The sequence below is a fragment of the Suncus etruscus genome, chromosome 9, assembly GCF_024139225.1.
Source record: "Suncus etruscus isolate mSunEtr1 chromosome 9, mSunEtr1.pri.cur, whole genome shotgun sequence".
Classification (NCBI taxonomy): domain Eukaryota; kingdom Metazoa; phylum Chordata; class Mammalia; order Eulipotyphla; family Soricidae; genus Suncus; species Suncus etruscus.
This window is the reverse complement of record NC_064856.1, coordinates 27,606,716-27,626,980: the sequence shown is the minus strand read 5'-3', so window position 1 is coordinate 27,626,980 and position 20,265 is coordinate 27,606,716. Positions and strand designations below refer to the sequence as shown.

Sequence of the window (20,265 nt, the reverse complement as noted above, 5' to 3'; positions counted from 1 at the left end):
TGGTAGCCATTATTTGCCTTGCACACAGCCAACCTGGGCTTGATCTCTGACATTTAGCTAGGAGTAAGCCCTGAGCACAAAGTGATGTTTTGTGTAAGGCTCACCATCACAGATTGTTTTTTTTTTATTTGGTTTTACGATTTCAAAACCTCCACACTAATCTTTCCAAATATCTATCCTACTAATCACTAAGATCTAATCATCTAGAATTTCTTAATCATATTCCCCTTTCTTCTCTTATAAGATATATCCTCAATTTTTTAAAAATAATTTGAACATTGACCAAAATATAAAATAAAGTGGAAAAGAAAACCAAAGGGTGGGGAGTGTACTTGCCTTGCATGCAGTCAACTGGGTTTAATCCCTGGCATCCCATACGCACCACCAAGCACCATTAGGAATAATTCCTGAGTGCAAAGCCAGGAATAACCCCTGAGAATTGCTAGATGTGGCCCCAAAACAACATACAAAGAAAAGAGGGTACAAGATTGTAAATTCATCACAACCAATTGAAATCACACATCAGGGCAGAGGCAGTCTATTTATGGGTGAAAAAAAAAAAAGCAAAATCTGGGACAAGGTGATAGTACAGCTATTTGAGTACTTGCTGGGCCCTGCTAGACCCAGTTCAGTTTCTGGCACCAACTGGTTCTCTAAGTATCAATGGGTGCAGCCCTGGATTCCCCAAGTTCTACAAGGTTGGAGCAACAGCACCTTTTTGGGGGGACCCTTGGCTCAATTTGCTGAGAATTTCTGGTGCCCCCCAACAGGATCTCCTGGTCACCAGTTGGGAATACAGCCCCATCTACAACAAAATAAAATTCAATTCTGTGTGGTTAGCAAAAATAAATGTATCTCAAACCAGGTAATTAAGAAAATTGGAAAAAATGGAACTGGGGAAAACGTGTGTTTAACCTTTAACCATGACCCAAACTACTCAAGTGTAAATCCCATGATTCCATTGTTGAAACAGTGCATGTTCTTAACCATGAGCTTCCTCAACCTTTTCTAAAAATATGGCCGACTGGGAAATATTCTTATGAAATCTTCATATGAAAATACACCCAGCTGCTGCTACTTCTTTGCCTTATACTAACAACTTTAACCTTTCACAGTCAGCGAATCCACAGAAGTTCTAGAAAGGGCAGAGGAGGAGAAAGACTTTCAGGCATGTCTTGGTGATTGAATGATGGGGTCCCTGGGCTGTCATTCTTCAGGAAGGAGCTTTTAAAGTGCTTGTTTTGACTTTATGTGAAATGATGGGCCAGTTACTGAGAGTGGGCAGAATGACTTACCTCCAGTTCAGAACGAAGGGGCAAATTTATATCAAATTCATATTATCACCTGTCTGGGCTGCTATAATAATAGGTTGGGGGGTTATAAACAGCAGAAATTTCTCACAGTTTTGGAGCCTGGGAAGCCCAAGACCATTAGTTCCAGCATATTCGGTATCCAATGGGGTCTCACTGTGCCCTCACAAGGTGAAGGAGGTGGAAATGGGGCTACGAGGTTGTGAGGCCTCATCATTCCTGAGGGCTGAACCAGGCCTAGTCATCTCCTAGAGATGAAGGAAGGAAGGAAGGAAGGAAGGAAGGAAGGAAGGAAGGAAGGAAGGAAGGAAGGAAGGAAGGAAGGAAGGAAGGAAGGGAGGGAGGGAGGGAGGGAGGGAGGGAGGGAGGGAGGGAAGGAGGGAGGGAGGGAGAGAGGGAAGGAGGGAGGGAGGGAGGGAGGAAGGGAAAAGAGGACAATGAATGAGTGGAGGATAGAGACATACTGAATATGCCTTTAAAGATCTCTGATTTTTTCTCCCCAGGCCTGATGTTACTGTCTTGTATGAAATAGTCATGTTTTTACATACACACAATAATCAGTTTTTCCTTGGGGAGTTCCTGCTAATCTCCTGCACTCACTTTCCTGCAAGTGTATAGTTGTAAACCTTCCATCTATCCCGATTTCCTGATGAGGTAACAAGGTAAATTCAAATATTATGAAACAGATCAAGAATTGTTTCTGGGGCTGGAGAAATAATCCAACAGGTAAGGTTCTTGCCTTATCTGTGATCCACCAAAATTTAATCCCCAGCACCCTATATGTTCTTCCAAACTCCACCAGAAGTGATCCTTAAGTACAGAGCCAGAAATAAACCCTGAGGACTGGCAGGTGTGGGCCCCACAAAAATTTTTTCTGTTTCTGATCCAGCATCCTGCCCTTCACCCTCTTCTTACAGGCAGTGGAAAGTCTCATTTTAGTGGTTTTTTTTTTTTTTTTTTTTTTTTTTTTACTTCAGGAATCTACTCCTAGCAACAAGAACTGATACATTCAATGGACAAAAATATCTGGGCCCCAATCACAAATTCACATTATCTTAAACCTCCACATTAGCAACTCATATGTCCCTCAGTGCATCTCCTGTGTCTTGCATCTCAGATCTGACTCCCAGAGACATCAAACTAGGGTTATAAAAAGAGAAGCTGGCAGTAGAATCCAGGAATCCTAAATCTGTCTCACTCTCCAAGGTAGCAGCAGAAAATCCAAGGACTGGAAGGCAGCAGTGCACTTTGATTGAATATTTTATTTCCTGAGGCTACTTCAGTCGGCTGAGTGTGCCAACGCAATCAGGAATGGCTGAAATCCAAGTCTGGCTTTTAGGCAGTCTGAATATTGAAAAATCATGGAATCAAAGTTCAGTCGTTCTAGACCATAAACCGCTACCACATGCAGCTACTACTTTCTGATGTCAGAGAGCTTTCTTCCTAGCTTATCAGTATTCTTCTTTCTTGTTTGTTTGATTGGGGGGCACATAATTGGTGCAATATTATGCTTATTCTTGAGAACAGGCTTATGAAGCAGATGCTCTTTCTGCATTCATCTTGAAAATTAGAAAAACAAGGTTTAGGGGCTGGAAGATAGTGGTTAGCACTCTTGCCTAACATGCTCCAAGCTGAGTTTGATTCCCCTATGGCCTCACAGCCATCACCAGAGACTGCCTTGGAGGCCCCTGAGCACTACCAGCATGGTCCTAGAGGCTGCCATGCACAGCAGGGATAGCAGGGGTAATCCTGCATACAAGGTCAAGCAGCACCACATCCTTGGACCTTTGCATTAAACTGCCAGACCAGTTGACTGAGAATTATCAGAGGAGTCTCAGGCCTCCTGACCATTAATTAGAAGACCCCCTCAGAAAGATAGGAGAAGAGGAGAAGAAGGTGGGGAGGTCAGAGGATAGGAAAGAAGAGGAAAGGAGAGGGGAGGGGAGGAGAGGGAGAGAAGAAGAGAGGATATGAGGGGAGAGCAGATGAGGAAAAGAGAAAAGATGAGGGAGGGGAGAATAAGGGAGGGGAAAGGAAAGAGGAGAGGATTCTATTCTTAAAATGACTGGAGTTATAAAAAGGCAAAGTCATAGACGCTGACATTGAGCCCAGTTCTCTCTGTCTCTAACACTGCTTTTCCTGATGCCACTCTGTGCTATCGTTGCTTTTTCCAGGTCAGCACATAATAGTCATTCTCTTCCTAACTGCAATACAACTATCTCTTAGGCTTGGAAAAAGATTACAGATCTTGAACTGCTTGCCTTGCATTTTGCCAACCTTTGTTCCATTCCTGGCATTGCATATGGTCCCCGGGTACCTCCAAGAGTGACCCTGAGCAAAGTGCACAGAGTAATCCCTGAGCATCCCCAAGTGTAGCCCAAAAGCCTTTTTTCCAAAGAAACCATTACCTTTTAGATTATCAGATAGTATGTTGCTCATCTCTCACCTGCAAAATCAACCTCTAGAATCATCTCTGTGCCCTTTGATGCACATTCCTGGACTGGTCATCCTGCATCCTGCTTCAGAGAAGAAAACCAACTTTTACAGAAGAATAAATCTAGAGGCACACAAAACAGAGCAAAACTCCCAATAGAATAAACCAAGAGAAGGGGCAGAGAGATAGTACAGTAGGTACAGTACTTGCCTTGTATGAAGCTGATGCAGATTTGATCCTCAGCATTCCATATAGTTCTCTGAGTGCCATCATGAGTGATCCTGAGCACAGAGTGTGGCCCATAGTGCGTGTGCACGCCTGCACACACACACACACACACACACACACACACACAAACACACACACACATAAAGCAAGAGAAACTCTGGCCAAACAGAGCAAATATCTGAAACCTAAAGAGAAAAAAACATTGGAAAGCAGATGGGGAAAAGATGGCCATCCAGATGCTGTGGGTCTCTATCTTAGAGGAAAATATAGTAAAGGCCTGTGGCATTCTCATGAGTGTCTATGGAGACCAGAGAACATGACACAGAATTTTCTACATGCCAAAAGAAAAGAACTCTAAACATGGCACATGATCTCTAGTGACAATATTCTTCAAAAATGGAGAAACAAAACATTAGATAAAATCAAAGAACAGCCAACTCAAAGGTCTACCCTAAAGGACCACCAAAGAGAAGCTAGAGAACACAAGAAGGAAGGCACTTGCCTCACATACAACAACTGAGCTGCTGCAACCCTGGTTTAAATCCCAGCACCACATGTGGGTCCCCCCGAGGTCATCCCTGGTTCTTGAGCAAAGAGTCAGGAACAGTCCTTGAGCAACCCTGAGTGAAGTCAAAAAGAAAATAACTCACTAAGGGCAGTTCTCGTAATAGAAAGGAAATTATAAAATAAGAAATATTGGAATTTCAGGAAGGGGGAACTTAGTAAACAAAAGTATTTATTTTAAATGGACTATCCTTCTCTCAAGATTTCTAAAGAGTGTGGAGGGGCCAGAGTGGTAGCATAGCGGTAGGGTGTTTGCCTTGCACACAGCTGACCTGGGACAGACCCAGATTCATTCTCTGGCATGATACATGGTCCCCAAGCCTGCTAGGAGCAATTTCTGAGCACAGAGTCAGGAATAACCCCTGAGTGCCACTGGATGTGGCCCCCAAATAAAAAATATAATAATAATAATAATAAATAATAGTGTGGAGTAGAAGCATCCTGACACTAGTATGGTCCTAAAGCAATGCATGTAGAAGAAATATTTAAACAGAGAGAAAATTCAAGGTCAACCACCTGGCAGTGCATCTCATTTTTCTTCTTGTCTTCTAGAATGCTGGTAGACTTGCAGGCAAGTTTATAGGTGAAAGGGCCCTATATGCTGAGTGCTTCATTACTTGCTCCAGGCAGGAACTAGCATCTTTGCTCCTTGCAACTGTTTTTTGCAGCTCATAAAGACATATCAGAGCCACTGGCTCCCTCATGCCACTTTCTGCATAGAAAATGTCCTCCTGGGACCCTGGCATCACCCCCCTGGGTCCTCCTGACAATGCCCAACTCTTTGCTCTAGCTCACTGTCTAATTTAGTGCCGCTGGAGTCACAGCAGGTCACAGTCACTCCAGGTCATTCTCCATGAGGAACTCCTCCCAGTCTACACTGCACCAGAAGGAGGAAAAGCAATCTTCCTGAGTTATATCTACTGGGGTCACTGGGCCCCTGATCTCCGTTTCCTCATGCCATCTTCCACCTCCTTTTGCCATTCTTTTTCTCTGCAGAATCAGCACTGACAATACTTGCACGTGGTCACTCTCCTCTTCTGCTCCAGCTTCTCCAAGGAAGAAAAAAATCAGCAGGTGAGAAGCACTGAAATATTGAAAGCTTCATGCACAAGCCCACACCTGCCTGGCCTGAGCCTTCCTTTCTGTAAAATCCTAAGAGCCTCCCAGAAGAAGAGAATGTGGACTTTGGATTGGAACAAGCCTGACTTTGAAGGCAAAGGTTGTTTCGACTGTTATCAAACCTCACTGAGCCTCAAAGGCAAGCTTAGCTCTTAGCAATGGCACCCTACAGATGCAGACCAAAGTGTGGGCATGCAGAGAAATGCAGGAGGAAGCTTCAGGATTTGGATGAGATTGAGTTGTTCCCAGGTTGGCCACCAGGGGGCTCTGGTCACACACGAAAGATCCATCCTCGCCTCTGTTGTGCGGTCCTGCCCGTCCCCTCCTTCAACCATCCATTTTCATTAACTCACATTAGCGCACGGTGCCGGGGAAACATTTCTTGCAGTTACATGTGCCGCTACGTTTCTGTCAAAGAATCAAATCAAATCACTTTAATTACAATACTGCTTTGTCCCTGTCTGCTGTAATTTTTTTTCTTATGGGAATAGACATGCCTTCCCAGTAAGGACATTAGCCCAAGGAGATGAAGGTTGATTCTTGGAACCTGGAAAATGTTTTTGATATTTCAGTGGTTTGTTTGCAGCTCTCTGAAAGACCATGCTTCATAAATAATTACATGGTGAGACTATGGTATTAAAATTTCACGGGGAAGGAGATAGGAAAAAAATATCAGAAAAAGCTTTTTATTAGAATAGGGAAGGAGGTATAGCTTTTTAAATAAAGGTTGGAGAGGGGCTGGAGCAATAGTACAGCAGGTAAGACACTTGCCTTGCATGCAGTCAACCCGGGTTTAATTCCCAGCATCCTATATGTACCCCCAAACTCTCCAGGAGTAATTCTTGGCACTGCTGACTGTGGTCCAAAAACCAAAAAAATAAAATAATATAATCATCTTTAAAAAGCCTAGAAGCCCTAGATTAAAGGGGGATAGAGCAAGAGATGACACCACCAGTGACCCACACCTGAACCTAGGCCTACACAGGCCCATTCTTTCTCCTGGAATTTGGATCAGTACAACTCCTCAATTGTTCTTTTTTGGGGGGCGGGTGCTTCATGGCCAAGCAGGCTGGCAGTCCAGTGCAAGTGCCTGAAGATGTGGTATGCTGAGTATACTCATGTAGTGCTTGAAGGACACTCAACAGTTCTTCTGTAGACAAGGCTACATTTGTCAAGTGCTCAAGATTTACTCCTGGATCTGTGCTCAGGAGTCACTCCTGGAAGTGCTAAGAGAGTGTGTGTAGTTCTGGGGATAAAACCAGCTTGAGTTAAACAAGAATCTTAACCCCTGTGCATCTCTCCAACCTCAATGATTCCATAATCCTGAGTGTTCTGTACTGCTATTCCCTGCAGAAAGGAAAGACTGCCATCTTGGAGCAGGTTAGCACTGGAATGGAATCTCTTGCAGGATCAGCATTCCCTGGAAGTGTCCCCATAGTTTGGGCTGTCTGAACAAGCCCCATAAGATTTGAGATCTCTGTGATGGGAAAGGTGCTGAGAAGAAAGGAAGGCAGGTCACTACAGGGAAGTGAGCTCAGCTTTCCAATGTCCTGGAGTCAGGCCAGGTCACCCAAAGCAGAGAATGAACCACCTTTCCAGTAAACAGCTTCCTATATGTTACATGGTATGGATCAGGGCAGAACACTACCACCAGCAGCAGCAGCCCTAGACCCAAGTCTGGGAGCACAAAGGAACAGAGAACCTAAATCAATGTTGTCCTGGATCTACCATTTTACCAGTTCAGCCAGGTCTCTGGAGAGAGGGTGGACGATGGCTGCCAGGCCATAGTTGAGTAGAAGCAGAGAGTCGTGAGGCTGAGCATTTGTCAGCAGGGTTGAACAGATTTGCAAGCTTGCAAAGGTCAACTTTGGGAGCAGTAAACCACCCTCACCCCCAGTGCCATCAACCATAGCTGCCTGGATTGGGAACAGGCTCTACCTACAAAGGAAGCAGAAGCTTCGGTGTGGGGTGTGAGTGTAGGACACAGTTGGGGTAGTAAGTACATGGAAATAGCCATTAATAGAACCCTGTAAGGGCTCAGATCCCCTAGGAGGCTCTGAGGGGATCCAATCCCAGGTCAGCCTCTGAATCCACGAGAGCTTTATGTTTGTTTGGTTTTGAGGCCACACACAGCATTGCTCAGGGGTTATTTCCTGACTCACCTCTCAGGAATCATTCCTGGCAAGTTCAGGGGACTATATTGGATGCCTGGGATCCAACCCAGATTGGCCACATGCAAGGCAAAAACCCTACCTACTGTGCTTTGGCCCCAAATCCAGCAGAGCTTTCAAGAGCTAATGGGGAACTACCTAGAAGGGAACTAGCGGGGAGTGCGGACTACAGAAGTCTGGGTGTGCTTGCCCCAGCTTCACGCCATCTACTCTCCAGCTTTCACTCCAACAGAAAACCAGACTCCATTCATGTTTGAGTGATTCAGGTGTCTGTGAAGTATGATGTGTGGGTCTGATTCTGTATTCCCAATAAGAGCTGGTCTGGTCTGCAATTTGTTCTCCAACCCTGTTTAGCTTTTAATAGGCACTTCAGCTCATTTGAGATTAGGGCAAAAATGCATGCACTTTCTTGAATTCCTTCCATTTGAAGGTGGGCTTATTATTTCGTTTACTTTGCTCTTTTACTTTTAGGTTTTTGCTAGTGTGATAAAAAAAGGCCATTTATCATCTTTTTTCCTTTCCAAGTTTGTGTTTTTCTACTCTTTGCCATTCTGCTTGCAGTTGCCTTTTCTTTTAGCGCTGGAGTAAAATACAGACTTACAATTACATAATCTTCCATCATCTGAAAAATGCCATTCCCCCACATTAAGATGACCCACTTACGGTACTTTTGCTTTTCCATTCCCCCAGGTCCCAAAGAGACTAAAATGCTTTTGTTCTCCACTCCATCTGCCCCTCCCCACAAACACTGAGCTGAGATCCCTTAGCACTATTGGTTCCATATTAGGATGATGTTTTGCTCATATTTTATTTTCACTCAAATGTCTGTAGATATTATTACCTGGCCCTTTGCTTCCCCTGTTGCAGATAAGTCAGCCAATGCCAGCTTTTCTTCCCCCAAGTTATTAATTTTTCCCGTCTGGAATCTGGTACTCTTTAAATTTTTAACTCAGTGTTTTTGCTTAAGACATATCTAAAGGTGAATACTCTTTTTTAAATGCATCACTTTAGAATACAGTGAATTCTTGTTTGTTACATGGAAGTACAGAGGTAGGCTGAAAGCATTTGTGTGTATATGTGTCTGTGTGTGTTGCAGGAAATCAAACCCAGGGCTTCACAAATGCTCACTAGCTAAACACTAGCCTCTAATGAATTGTTTCTCCTGAAGCTGTGGGTCAGTTGAATGGGCTCTGCTCTCCTGTGGATTCCCAGGGCACAGTGTTCTGCTGAAACTTAGCTCTTCTGATGTGGTTCTGATATGGCTCCTGTCATTTGCTAACTGGTGCCAGGGCTCATCCTCTTGTGGGACTCATCATCCTGAAACCTGGGTAACCAGGTTTCCTAGTGGTATCATCTCAAACTTGTGTCTGAGAAGCTGTATAGCTTCTGGACTTTAGAATTCAGAACAAAATCAGCTCTACTGTCTATTTGTCAGTACAAGTCTATCGAACTCAAAGGGGATGGAGAATGGCTGGGGGAATGACCAGTCACAGCAGGAAGTTTTTACTGAACAGATGCCTCTATTCTTTCCAGTGCCTGATCTCCATCTCCCCCACTCTCTGATTCTAGTGGTCCCAATAGCTGGAATACTTGAGGACTGGGCTGCCTGCTTCAAACCTGGTCTCTCATTTCCCCTCTGGGCTTCCCTGTCCAGGGTTAAGTTTGTAGTCTGGTTCTCTATCAGAGCAGATTTTCACAGCAGCTGTACACTTTGAAAGTTTCAATCTTAACACATGGTTTCACCTCAGTCCAGTGAGTGTGTTTATATGTCCATTTGCATGTATGTGTTAGTAGGAGCATGTGTGAGTCCATATGCATATGTAATGTATGCTGGCATAAATGTGCATGCAACATATCTGCACGACTTGTGAGTGCATGTGAGTATTGATGCAGTGATACAAGTTCATGTGTATGTGGTGGCATGCATATGTGTTGTGTTTGCCTGTGTGTGTTGAAAAGAGCATTATGAGGGGGCCGGAGAGATAGCATGGAGGTAAGGCGTTTGCCTTTCATGCAGAAGGTCATCGGTTCAAATCCCGGCGTCCCATATGGTCCCCCGTGCCTGCCAGGAGCAATTTCTGAGCATGGAGCCAGGAGTAACCCCTGAGCACTGCTGGGTGTGACCCAAAAACCACAAAAAAAAAAAAGAAAAAAAAAAAAAGAAAAGAGCATTATGAATTCATTTGTATGTGTGACGATGTGAATGTGTGAACACATGTTTTGGCAGAAGCCTGTGTAATTTTACATGCGTTTGTGTCGATGTATTTGTATGAATGTGAGTCCACATGTATTGGCACAATGTATATGTGAATTCATGTGTATATGTTGGTGTGAATATGTGTTAGTCATGTATACATGGGTGGGTGTTGGTGGAAGTGTGTGTGAATCCATATGTGTGTCTGTAACTATAAGTGTATGTAATGTATGCTGGCATGAATTTATGTGAGTTCATGTGTATGTGGGTAGATGTTGGCAGGAGTATGTAAGGCCTTGCATATACGTGTATTGGAAGAAGTGTGCATATCTGTGTGAATGTGTGTATTGGCATGAATGCATATGTGTGTTCATGTGCATGTGGGTCTGTGTTGGAGGAAGTGTGTGTGAGTCCATGTGCTTGTGTGAGTGTTGGTGGGTGTATGTGTTTTTATATATATGTGGTTGTGTATCGGTGGAAGTATGTGTGAGGCATGCGTGTGTGGAGATGTTGGCAGGAATATGTGTGTCTGTGTGCATGTGTGTTGCAAGGCTTGTGTGTGCTGGATGTCGTGGCTCCTTATTGATTTTCTCACACTTCTGTTGTCGCTGCTCTTTGCCAGGAGAAGTTCATTCCCTCTCAAGCCTGCAGACAGGCTGCTATTTGGCCCAGGCCTGGCCCTCTAGGTTCAGTGAGGTTATCTGTGGACTGCAGGTGGTGAATCTCTAAAGCTTCCCTAGTTTCTCTCTGCCTTGGGCCTATATTTTTTATGGGAAGCTGTACCAGGGAGGCTATCCTGTGAGGAAAGAGTGACTGTTCCCAAGTCCCCCAGTTCTATGAAATCTAAGAGCCAAGGCCCCCTCCTGTGGGCAAGTGCAGCTTCTTCCTCAGGGGACTTCTTCATTTCCATTAACTCAAGTGGTCCCAAATGTGCGCCCCCAACCTCCTCCTCAACCCCCCTCCTGGGTGCTGTGTCCTGGGCCTCAGCTCTCACAGGAGCCAAACATGGACTTGGTTCTGCCAGCTTCTTTCTTTGGGACCCCAGGCAGGCAAATCTTGCATCCTAAGCCCCCCCCATACACACATACACACATGTTCAGTAGCTGTTTATTAAATTAAAAATGTGGTTTAGCAAGGATATATGTGAACAAGATCTCTCCAGAATACTCAGGAGATTTCATTCTTTTCCAAAAGGTAGAAAGTCCCTAGGTACATTCACAGACCATACTAGCATAAAACCTAGAAAACATCAACTAGAAGAAGCAGATCAACAAGAGAAGTCAGCATCCACAAACCCCGAGGGACAGGAATGTTTCAGACTGACTGGTTAAAGTACTGTCTTAAGGAGAGATAGCAAAATTTTAAATTTATTTCTAATCAATAGTGAAAAAGAAAATACAAAAATTGATGTAATATGAGCCAAGGAGAATTGATGGAGGACAATACAGAAACAATACAGAAAGTAGGGCACTCGTTTTGCACATGGCTGACCTCTGTTTGATCCCCAACACTGCATATAGTCTCCCAACCACAATTAGGGTTACTCCTGAGCACAGAGCCAGGAATAGCCCCTGAGGTGCTTCCAGATGTAGCCCAAAAGTAACAAGAATTTATCTGAAAGGGTAAAGATTCATTTTAAATATTTTTATTTCATCTAATGCACCCAAAAGAGGATTTTAATTTGTAATCAATACAAAACCTATAGATGAAACATTTTACACTCTGCTTTTCATACTGTGTTGGAAATGTAGTATGTCTCTTTGGGGGAGGCACCCATTGGTACCTAAGTGCCAAACCTATCTCTGTGCTTGGAAGGACCATATGTAGTGCAGAGATTCAAACTAGGATCGAGTCATAACCATTACTAAAACAGCATTTTCACCATTGTCCTATCGGTCTGACTCAGAGTACATATCTTAGGCTTACCATCCATTTCAATATAAAACATTAACACGCCTGGTGATGACTATATTAGGTTGTATAAAGGTAGAAGTAATAAAATCAGCAATAGTAACAGTAATAAAATTGCAACAAAAATAAATTCTCAGCGAATTAAAGTCTTAAATTTGACAAATAGAACCATAAAGGGGCAGGAAGGCAGCAGGGCACTTGCTGGATGCTTGAGGTCCCAAGTTCAATCCCCAGCACTGCTAAAATAAATGAATAAATAATAAAATAAAAACCATTTGAATCTTAGGAAAGCATCTAACACAATATATAACTGGCATTGGATAAGATTATTTTAGTCATCTATGATTCACACAAAGGGTTAAAGCTTCTACTTACGAAGAGCTTTTATCTGAATTTAAATTTTATCTGAATTTAAATGGTCAGAAACTACCTTTGGGTTAATAGTGCAAGAATAAATCCAAATTGGGACAGAGAGATAGCATAGCAGTAAGGTATTTGCCTTGCACACAGCCTGATTTGAATCCTGGCATCCCATATGGTCCCCCATCTTGCCAGGAGCGATTTCTGAGCACAGAGCCAGGAGTAACCCCTGAGCACTGCAAGGTGTAACCCAAAAATAAACAAAAAAAGGAATAAATCCAAATGCAAAAAAAAATTAATGTCTTCAGTCTCTGAGGAGTCAGAAAAATGCAAATTAACTGATGTAGAATAGCCACATCAGGAGCAGAATGACACCAATGTTTGGGCCAGGAAGGAGCTCTCAGTGCCTTGTTACAGCAGCAAGGACCATATTGCAAACCAACTGGCCATAAACACTAAAATAAAACAAGGCCACCTATTCTTTCTTCTATTCTCACCTATTCTCACCCACATCTCATGCCTGGGAATTCATCTTAGTATAGGTGGGAAAAGGTCTTGCCTAGCATGAGACCAACCCTGGGTTTATCCCCAGCATTGCATATGCTCCCCTGAGACAAACTCAGGAGTGGTTCCTGAGCACTGCCTAGTGGAGCTAAAACCTCCCTTAAAAAATTTTTTTTAATGGACTAAATTCATGGAACTGTCATCTCCATCTCAACCAGAGGTAAAGAAAAGTAAACCCCTGGTTGAAGCTTTGTCAAAGCTAGGGAAAGAAAAATACATTGTAAGCATATATTTGCATCTGATTTTCAGAGCATAAAGAAAGATATAGAAGCCTATAATCACACTGCAAGCAAGGTTATCTGCAAAGGAGATGTTTCAGACAGAAAAAAAAGAGGGATGAAAAAATAAGGCTCGGAGAAGCTGAGAGGGGTTTAAGAGAAGAAAAATTATGTTCAATAAGGACAACTTTAGTGAAGTTATCATGTGTGTTTCAAAGCAGCATTTTTTTCTCTCTCTGTAAATGAATTCTAAAGATAAAGTGTGTCAATCATGGTATTCAAATCCTCTACATTCCCTTCTTGATTGACTATTTTTGCCGTAGCTTTCTAACAAGTATATTCAAGTTTCCCATTAGGCTTTGTTGTGGTTTTTTTCTTCCCCCCAATTCTCAATTCTACTATCACAGAACTTTAGAGGGAACAAAAATTTGGCAGCCCAAATATGTCTTTAGCAAATTTCAAGGGAGGGGAGCCTGGAGGTTGAACAAAGGTCACCTTTAAAATACCTGTAAACATCTCCCATAACCAAAGACCTAATGAATGGAGAAATGAACTACATTTATCAGCTTCTTCTACAGTACCTGTTTTCAGAAGGATAGTCCTACCTGACCTCACCTTTCTTCTCCCCAAATTCCTCTTCTTTCCTAGCTAAGTTTTTTGAAGATTGCCCCCTTACAACAGAGCCTGAGAACTGGTCTGTAGGTCTCAATTGAGTTACTGCAATAAACTCAAAACAATAAATAGTATTAAAAATCATGATGCCTAAAATTAATATATATTGGGGCTGGAGAGATAGCATGGAGGTAAGGCATTTGCCTTTCATGCAGGAGATCATCGGTTTGAATCCCGGCACTCCATAAGGTCCCCCGTGCCTGCCAGGAGCAATTTCTGAGCCTGGAGCCAGGAATAACCCCTGAGCACTGCCGGGTGTGACCCAAAAACCACAAAAAAAAAAAAAAAAAAATATATATATATATATATATATATATTGGTTTTTGAGTCAAATTCAGAAGTGCTCAGAATTTACCCCTGGCTCCACACTTAGGGATCATCCCTGGTGGAATTCAGGGACATAATGGGGTTCAGAGGGATCAAACCCAGGTAAGCCATGTGCAAGGCAAATACCCTACCCATTAGTCTCTCTTTGGCTCCACTCTTTAGAAAACTTAATTTTTTTGGTTTGGGGGTCACACCTGGTGGTGCTCATGGGTTACACCTAGCTCTGTTCTCAGAAATTACTTCTGGTAGTGCTTGGTGACCTTAAGATATGTCAAGGATTGAACCTGGGTTGGGTTGGACTTGTGCAAAGCAAATGTACTGTCATTGCTCCAGTCCCTAAAAAAAATTTTTTTTTTGTTTTTGGGTCACATCCAGCAGTGCTCAGGGGTTACTCCTGGCTCTGTGCTCAGAAATTGCTCCTGGCAGGCTTGGGGAACCATATGGGATGCCGGGATTTGAACAACCGTCCTTCTAAATGGAAGGCAAACACCCTACCTCCATGCTATCTCTCCTGCCCCCCTAAATTTTTTTAAAGATATATTTTTTCATGGTCCCTCAGACCAATGGTGAATTCCTCACTTGTCCTGGCTCTCTCCTGTGCATGCCAGAGGTTTACACATTATTATTTTCTCTTTCCTAGAGAGATAGATGCAGAATAGTCTCACTCATCTATGGGTTTTAAGAAAAATAAAAGACATTCTTGCAATAATTTTCAGAGACAAAAAGAGGAGGGCTGGAAGTTCCAGCTCACTACATGAAGCTCACCACAAAGAGTGATGAGTGCAGTTAGAGAAATAACTACATTGAGAGCTATCATAACAATGTGAATGAATGAGGGAGGTAGAAGCCTGTCTAGAGTACGGGGTGGGGTGGGGGGGGTGGAGAGGAGGGAGATTTGGGACAGGGTGATGGGAATGTTGTACTGGTGAAGGGGGGTATACTTTACATGACTGAAACCCAACCACAATCATGTTTGTAATCAAGGTGTATAAATAAATGTATTAATTTAAAAAATGTTTCTCTTTCTTAGCCTGATACTTGCTAATTTATTTGTTCAGTTTCTGAAGAACCTAGAACCGAGAGGAGTATAAGATTATTTCTTTTGCACCCCAACAAATTCCATTCTCTACTGCTGAACAAGATCTTGTGCATATATAACTTCTTTTGCCAGTCTTGCAGGCCAAAGAGCCAAACCATCTACAGGGGCTGATAGAATTATTCTGTGAAACAGCCATGCAGGAGGGCAGCACCTGTGGCCAGCATCCTCTCTGCTTCTGAACACGGTGACCACTTCTGGGAGTTCTGAGCAATGAATGCCAGCCCAAATCTCCAGGATGTGTTTTAGATGTCAGAATACTCGTAAACAATCTCCTGTACTTGGTCTCCTCTGGACATAGATGGGACCCACGTTCTTTAGGTGCAGGTTGTTTGGGGTAGTGAAACTATTGGTGTTGCCTTATAATGTAGTTCCCAGACACCCACTTCACATGTGGGAGGCTCGGGACTCAGTCCCAGCCCCTTATCCACAATACAGGTTAGGATTTCTAGGAGATGGAAACTTAGAGGCAAAGCACAGAGAACCCTGTCAATATAGCATATTCTTTTTTTGTTGTTGTTGTTGTTTTTTGGGGGGGGTACACCCGGCGATGCTCAGGGGTTACTCCTGGCTGTCTGCTCAGAAATAGCTCCTGGCAGGCATGGGGGACCATATGGGACACCGGGATTCGAACCAACGACCTTTGGTCCTGGATCGGCTGCTTGCAAGGCAAACGCCGCTGTGCTATCTCTCCAGGCCCAATATAGCATATTCTTGTGCCAGAGTGATATATAGTACAGCTGGTTGGGCATTACCTTGCATGTGGCTGACCTGGGTTTGAGCCCAACCGCCATGTAGGGTGCCCCAAGCCCCTGTCAGCAGTGACTTCTGAGCATCATTGGCTGTAGTCCCATGACTACACAAGAAGCTAAACAACAATAAAAAACAACTATTATATTCTTGGTGTAATGATACATTATTCCTGGGGTATAGAGTACATACTCTATAGTGGGTATCTAAGTGGGACCCAAATTTCCTAACTGGGAAAAGCTGCCAGACTGTTCCCAGGTTCAAATTCTCTCAGATTAGTTTTAAAAATCTGTTTTTTTTTTTAACTCTAAAATCTTTTTGGTTCTAACCTCCACTGAAACCTTTTTTAAAAAATTCAGTTGGCGTAAGCTCTACAAGCACACAGGCTAAGCTTATTGATAGAGTAGATACATATAATTACCAATACATATAATTATTTTTTCTTCTTGAGTCACACTGATTATTTTTCCCTGAAATCCATTTGCTCGACTAAGATTGTTTGCACACTCTATTTCCTCTTCCTGGCACTGGCCTGGTTTATCTTTTTCCACCTCGATAGTTTCAGTCTCTGTGCATTGCTCTGTTCTCCCCGTCTCTTATAAAATAGCATACCGTTTTGCCTTTTACTTAATTCAGGAATCTCTAACTGTGAATTCAGAAAATTCACAATTATTATGGTTATTAGTATGCTCACATGTTTTACCAAATTACCTTGTATTTTCTATTGTATGGGCTGTTTTCATGGCTCTTTAAAACCCACCCTCAACTTTTTTTTGAAGTCTTTTGAAAGCATTTTATTTGTTTCCAACCAATTTCTATTCAAATCACTTAATATATAGTTGTTCCAATTAACCATATATTTTAGCAGACATAACTCAAGTGTATGTGTAATAGTGGTGATGCCAGGGATCGAACTCAGGGTCTCACATACATGCAGCATGAAGTCCTCCTCTGAACCTAACTTCAAAGATAATTTTTCAGGATAATAGTTGTAATCATATACATATGTATATATATGTATGTATATATATATGTATATTTGTAGGGTTTACTTCCAGCTCTGCTATAGAGGACCATTAAATGCCAAGGAAAGAATCCAGGACTTCATTAATACAAAGCATGATCTCTACCACTTGACCCACATTCCCAGGTATAAACAGGTTTCTAAATCAACAACTAGGAGGAATAAATCTCTCTTTTCTTACTGAAGACCATGACTATGCAAGAAAAAAAGCAACAAGAACTAAAACTATTATATTCTTGGTGTAACTAATATATTATTTCTAAAGTAGGGGGTATGTATTCTATAATAGGGTGTATAAATTGAACCCAGACTTTCCAGGATAGCAGTTTTTCACTTTTTCAGATTTTAGTTAATTGTTGCAAGTGTAAGATTTATTTAGACAAAATCTGGATGGTGTCCTTGCCACCTGTGCCTTAGATAACCCACACTTTCTTCTGTTCCTACAGGATCTCTACCAGAAGCTTTACTGAACCCCTTACCAGCATGAGGTGGGGGTTGTTTGGTCTTGCTATAGTGCCTGAGGAAGTATATAGGAGTTGTTTAGTGTAAGAAATGGAGAATATAAGTAGCCTGCATTGTTTTTTCATCCTCCAGGGAGTTAACTATGCAAAGCAAAGCATGGTGTGCTGCCCATTGAACTTCCTCTCTTTCTTTCTCTCTCTCTCTGCTCTTTTCTTCTCTCCTCTCTCTCTCTGCTCTTTTCTTCTCTCCTCTCTCTCTCTCTCTCTCTCTCTCTCTCTGTCTTTCTCTCTTGCCCTTTACTCAGACAGTGAAGTGCAAGCGTTTTCAGGCCATCCGTGCATTTTCAGTTGATTCAAGTAGAATGTCTTTATGATGCCCTCACATTGCGATGGACAACTTGGTTGGATCAAGAATGTTTACTTCCCAAGCACTTCACAGAAGAACTTTGAAGCTCTCCTTGAGCAGTTTTCTTGCTTGCAGAGTTACAAGTGAGAAGGTGAATGTCAATCTTCTCATTTCATCTGGCATAAATCTTTTTCACTCCAGAAGCCTTCAGGGTTGCCTTTTATCCTCAGTGTGCTGAAATTGCACCATGATGTACTTAGATGCAGATTGTTTTCCATTCTTCCTGTAAATATTCACTCAGGGCTCTCCATTTAAGAACACATGCATCTCTCACGTTCTAAACAAATGTCTTGAATTACTGCCTGTTTCAGGGTCTTTCTTTCCTGTTTTCTCCTCTCACTAAGCAGATGGTACCATTTTTATGCCTGTCCGTCATGTCTCTTTTAACACTTGCTTCATACTTTTCATCCATTTATTTTCTTGCACTAAATTCTGAGAGAATTTCTTGATCTAGCTCACTAATTCGCACTCAACTCATTTAACTATTCAGTTAATCTTTTTTTAAAAAAGAATTACTGGGGCCACAGTGATAGTAAGGCAGGTAGGACATTTATCTTACACATTGCTGACTTAGGTTTGAAACATGCCCCAGCATCTCATTTGGTCCCCCCAAGCATCACCAGAAGTGATTCATGAGAGCAGATCCCTGAACACTAACAGATATGGCTCCAAAACATAAATAAGTAAATGAAAGAATTACTGTTTTTATACAATTTTTTTAGAATTACTTTTATTTTTTTAATTTTTTAATTTATTTTTTGGTTTTTGGGCCACATCTGGTAACCCTCAGGGATTATTCATGGCTGTGTGCTCAGAAATTGCTCCTGTCTTGGGGGGGGCATATGGGACGCCAGGGGATGGAATCACGGTCCTTCCTAGGCTAGCGCAGGCAAGGCAAATGCCTTACTGCTTGTGCCACCTCTCTGGCCCCTAGAATTACTATTTTTAAATTACTTTAGAATTACTATTTTTTTAGAATTTCCATTTTTAAGGAATTATAATATTTTTGTTTTTGTTTATTTGTTCATTTGTTTTTAAGATCACTCCCAACAGTGCTCAGGGGCTGCTCATAGAATGCTTGGGATACCTTGTAATGCTGGGGGGAAAATCTGGCCCTCTAGGCCAGAGTGATAGTACCACAGGTAGGGCTTGCTGAGTAGCTGATGCAAGTTCGATTACAGAATGTTTCCGGAAGTGATCTTTAATACAGAGCCAGGAGTAAACTCTGAGCACAGTTGGGTATGCTCGCCCCACTCCAAAAAAAAAAAAAAAATCTAGGTCTACTGCATGGAAAATCTTTTGAGCTACTTACCCATTCCCCAACACTTTCAGAACTTTATAAATAAAATTAATGAGACTGGAAAAATAATACAGTGGGTAGGGCATTGATCTTATGGTTGACCTGGATTCGATGCCCAGTACACCATAAGTACACCCCACCAGGAGTGATTCCTAAATCCCTAAATAAGAGCAAGAAGTAAGCCTTGAGTATCAATGGCTGTGTACCCCTACCCCCACCCCCCAAAAAAAGAAAAGGAAAGAAAAGACTACAAGAGAATTTTTAAACTATTCTGGGAGGCGGGCTCGCCTAGTGGTGCTTGGGCTTACTCCTGATTCTGCACTCAGAAATTACTGAAAAATTACTGAGCACCTCCTAGAGGTGTTCAGGGGATCATATAGGATGCCAGGAATCGAACCCGTGTCAGCCATTGGCAAGGCAAGCCCCTATCCTTTGTAGTATCTCTCCAGCCCTGAGACATTTCCATGTGTTCTTGATATTAATGAAACTTATTCTCAAATCTGGTTCTATTTGCTCTTCCCTCAGCTTCATCATCTACTTAACAGGAGTCTTCATACCTAGCACTTACTTTCACTGTGATGATTAGAGTGAGCAAAGAGCCATGCCTGGCAGAGAGAACACTAAATACCTACTTGATGAATAGACAAAGCAAAATAATATCTGTGAAATACTTGGCACCTCCATAGTAGACGCTCATTAAACGGAAGCAAACTACCATTACCCTCATTATCAGCATTCGCGGAGACAATGACATTCCAGGGTTTCACATTCTTCGCTTCCGCTCTGTGGGAACACCAGCAGCCCTCCCGCCCCCAGATTCCTGCCTGACACGAGAGCGCCTTCTCCATGGAGCACGGATCTGAACCACACAGTTAGGAGGCTGGTGAGTGGGAGTTGGAACAAGCCTGCATCTGTCTCCTCAAACGACTGTGTTTTCATTCAGGGATGAAGTCATTTACCCTGCCCCCCACCCCAGAGGCCTGTCATCCCCACATCAGAGTGGGGAGTAGGAATCTGAGCTTGGAGTCATACCCCAGCACTTTCTGGGCCCACAAACAGACTCTGAGCTTCAGTCTCTTCTGTTGGACCTCTTGAGCCGATTGTACAGGCACCCCACAACGAATGCCTCTGCAAATACAAGGGCGTAGGCGTGGGA

The 20,265-nt window shown here is 42.7% G+C and overlaps 1 long non-coding RNA gene across 1 annotated transcript in view; it reads left to right on the top strand.

Moving 5' to 3' along the window:
* Nucleotides 1–19,683, top strand: part of LOC126018367 (uncharacterized) — a 29,564-nt gene extending 9,881 nt beyond the window's left edge. The window contains exon 3 of the long non-coding RNA XR_007498916.1: nt 19,635–19,683. This is a non-coding gene — a long non-coding RNA (uncharacterized LOC126018367). The remainder of the gene's footprint in view (nt 1–19,634) is intronic.
* The last annotated feature ends 582 nt before the right edge of the window (nt 19,684–20,265 follow it).